Genomic DNA, 3,264 nt, shown 5'->3' on the forward strand with positions numbered 1-3,264 from the left:
GTCACTCTCAAATCAAAATGACACAGAAAAATAATGACATAACCTGAAATAGGATAAATGTCTGTTTGTGTATATATTCTGTTGTTGTTGTTAAGTGTTGTCTAGTCAGTTCAGACTAATAGTGTCATGGTATAGGATTTCCAGTTAACAGCAGGTACATTTCAACTGTTGGCCTTGTGATTACCAGTCCAGTGCTTATCTTACAGTGCCATACAACAATTCCAGATTAAAAATAGATGTACCTTTATTGGGAAGTATCCTTTATATTAAATAATCTCCTTTTTTTCAGAGTTAATGCTTGATTAACTCTGTCTGTGATAGGGTAATAGTCATACTCTTGCGAGGAAGACCAGTTAATATCACCATTATTCAAATTTACACACCAATCTCTAAGGCCAGTGATGCTGATATTGAAGAATTCTGCCAACTTTTCCAGTCTTAAATTGATCATACATGCAATAAAGTTGTATTGATAATTACTGGTGATTGGAATGCAAACATTAGAAACAGAGAGGAAGGATCAGTGGTTCAAAATTGTGGCTTTAGTGACAGAAAGGATGCTGGAGATTGCATGATAGAATTTTGAAAGACAAATGTCTTCTTCATTGCAATTATCTTTTTTAAAATAACATAAAAGACTGCACATGAACCTCACCAGATGGAATACACAGAAACCAAACTGACTACATATGTTGAAAGAGATGGTGGAAAAACTCCATATCATCAACCAAAACAAAACTGGGGGCAGACTGTGGAACAGACTATAAATTGCTCATATGAAACCTCAGGCTAAAGTTAAAGAAAATTAAAACAAGTCCAAAAGAGCCAAAATATGATCTTGAACACATCCCACCTGAATTAAGAGATTCTCTGTCAAGATTCTCTCAACAACAGATTTGAGGCATTAGACACTAAAAACTTAAGACCAGAAGAGTTACAGAAAGACATCAAGAACATCATACAGGAAGAAAGCAAAGGTCATTAAGAAGACAAGAAAGGCTCATTTTGCTCAGCGGCAGCCTTGCGGTCTGTTTTTCTTCTCTTAATCGGGACCTCCACTGAGCAATCATGTCTAAGGGACCTGCAATAGGCATTGATCTTGGCATCACCTACTCCTGTGTGGATGTCTTCCAGCACTGGAAAGTGGAGACCATTACAAATGATCAAGGCAACTGAACCACCCCAAGCTGTGTAGCTTTTACTAACACCGAATGATTGATCGGTGATGTCACAAAGAATCAAGTTGCCATGGATCCTACTAACAGTGTTTTTGATGCCAAATGTTTGATTGGAAGATGAATTGATGACGCTGTTGTCCAGTCTAATATGAAGCATTGGCCATTCATGGTGGTGAATGATGCAGGCAGGCCCAAGGTCCGAGTAGAATATAAGGGAGAGACCAAAAGTTTCTATCCAGAGAATGTGTCCTCTACGGTTCTAACAAAGATGAAGCTAATTGCAGAAGCCTACCTTAGAAAGACTGTTACCAATGTGGTTGTCACTCTACCAACCTACTTTAATGACTCCCCAAAGATGCTGGAATCATTGCTAACCTCAATGCACTCAGGATCAACAATGAGCCAACTACTGCTGCTATTGCCTATGGCTTAGACAAAAAGGTTGGTGCTGAAAGAAATGTGTTGATCTTTGACTTAGGAGGAGGTGCTTTGATATGTCAATCCTCACTACTGAAGATGGAATCTTTGAGGTCAAATCTACAGCTGGAGACACTCACTTGTGAATGTGCAAAGTGCACTCTCTCTTCTAGCACCGAGGCCAATATTGAGATTGATTCTCTGTATGAAGGTATTGACTTCTATACCTTCATTATCCGGGCCCGATTTGAAGAATTGAATGCTATCCTATTCCGTGGCACACTGGATCCTGTGGAGAAAGCTTTTAGGGATGCCAAACTAGACAAGTCACAGATCCATGACATTGTCCTGGAGGGTGGCTCTACCAGTATTCCCAAGATTCAGAAACTACTTCAGGATTTCTTCAATGGCAAAGAATTGAACAAGAGTATCAGCCCTGATGAGGCTGTTGCTTATGGGGCAGCTGTCCAGGCAGCCAGCTTATCTGGAGACAAGTCTGAAAATGTTCAAGATTTATTGCTTCTGGATGTCATACCTCTTTCCCTTGGTATTGAAACTGCTGGTGGAGTCATGACTATACTCATCAAGCGCAATACTACTATACCTACCAAGAAGACACAGACTTTCACAACCTACTCTGACAACCAGCCAGGGGTACTCACTCAGGTTTATGAAGGTGAACATGCCATGACCAAGGATAACAACCTGCTTGGCAAATTTGAACTTACTGGTATACCTCCTGTACCTTGTGGTGTTCCTCAGATTGAAGTCACTTTCGATATTGATGCCAATGGTATCCTCAATGTTTCTGCTGTGGATAAGAGTACTGGAAAAGCGAACAAGATTACCATCACTAATGACAATGGCCGCTTGAGTAAAGAAGACATTGAACAAATGGTTCAGGAAGCAGAGAAGTACAAAGCTGAAGATGAGAAAAAGCGGGATAAGGTGTCCTCTAAAAATTCACTTGAATCCTATGCATTTAATATGAAAGCAACTGTTGAAGATGAAAAACGTCAAGGCAAGATCAATGAAGAAGACAGACAGAAGATTCTTGATAAATGCAATGAAATTATCAATTGGCTTGATAAAAATCAGACTTCAGAGAAAGAATAATTTGAACATCAACAGAAAGAGCTGGAGAAAGTCTGCAACCCCATCATTACCAAGTTGTACCAGGGTTCAGGAGGCATTCCTGTTGGAATGTGTTGGGGTTTCCCTGGTGGTGGAGCTCCTCCATCTGGTGCTGCCTCTTCTGGGCCCACCATTGAGGAGGTTGATTAAGCCAGTATCTAAGCATAGATACCTTAGCATTGTTCCACAGTAAAACACTGAAGGACCCAAATTTGTAGCACATTCAATAGCAGTTTTTAAAAAGTAGAACTGCTGTACTACATTTCTGAGCATTCCCAATACTTGAATATTGCGTTAAGAGCATAGGAAAAGAAAGTAACATTGCACTTCACTAGCACTGTATTGTAAGTGAAAAATGCAATGGCTTAAATAAAGTTGTATTTAAAATGGAAAGAAAAAAAGTGAGAAGATAAGAAAGAAGGAAAAGACCAAAACAAATGTCAGAAGAGACTCTGAACCTTTCTTTTCAGAGTAGAGATGATAAAGCAAATGGAGGAAATGAGGAGATAAAAGAGCTGAATAAAAGAGTTCAAAA

At 39.4% G+C, this 3,264-nt stretch overlaps 1 pseudogene; it reads left to right on the forward strand.

Moving 5' to 3' along the window:
* The first annotated feature begins 1,068 nt into the window (after positions 1–1,068).
* On the forward strand, positions 1,069–2,879 carry LOC102840520 (annotated as a pseudogene).
* Positions 2,880–3,264: the final 385 nt, after the last annotated feature.

This window comes from Chrysochloris asiatica, unplaced genomic scaffold (genome assembly GCF_000296735.1).
Source record: "Chrysochloris asiatica unplaced genomic scaffold, ChrAsi1.0 scaffold00016, whole genome shotgun sequence".
Lineage (NCBI taxonomy): Eukaryota > Metazoa > Chordata > Mammalia > Afrosoricida > Chrysochloridae > Chrysochloris > Chrysochloris asiatica.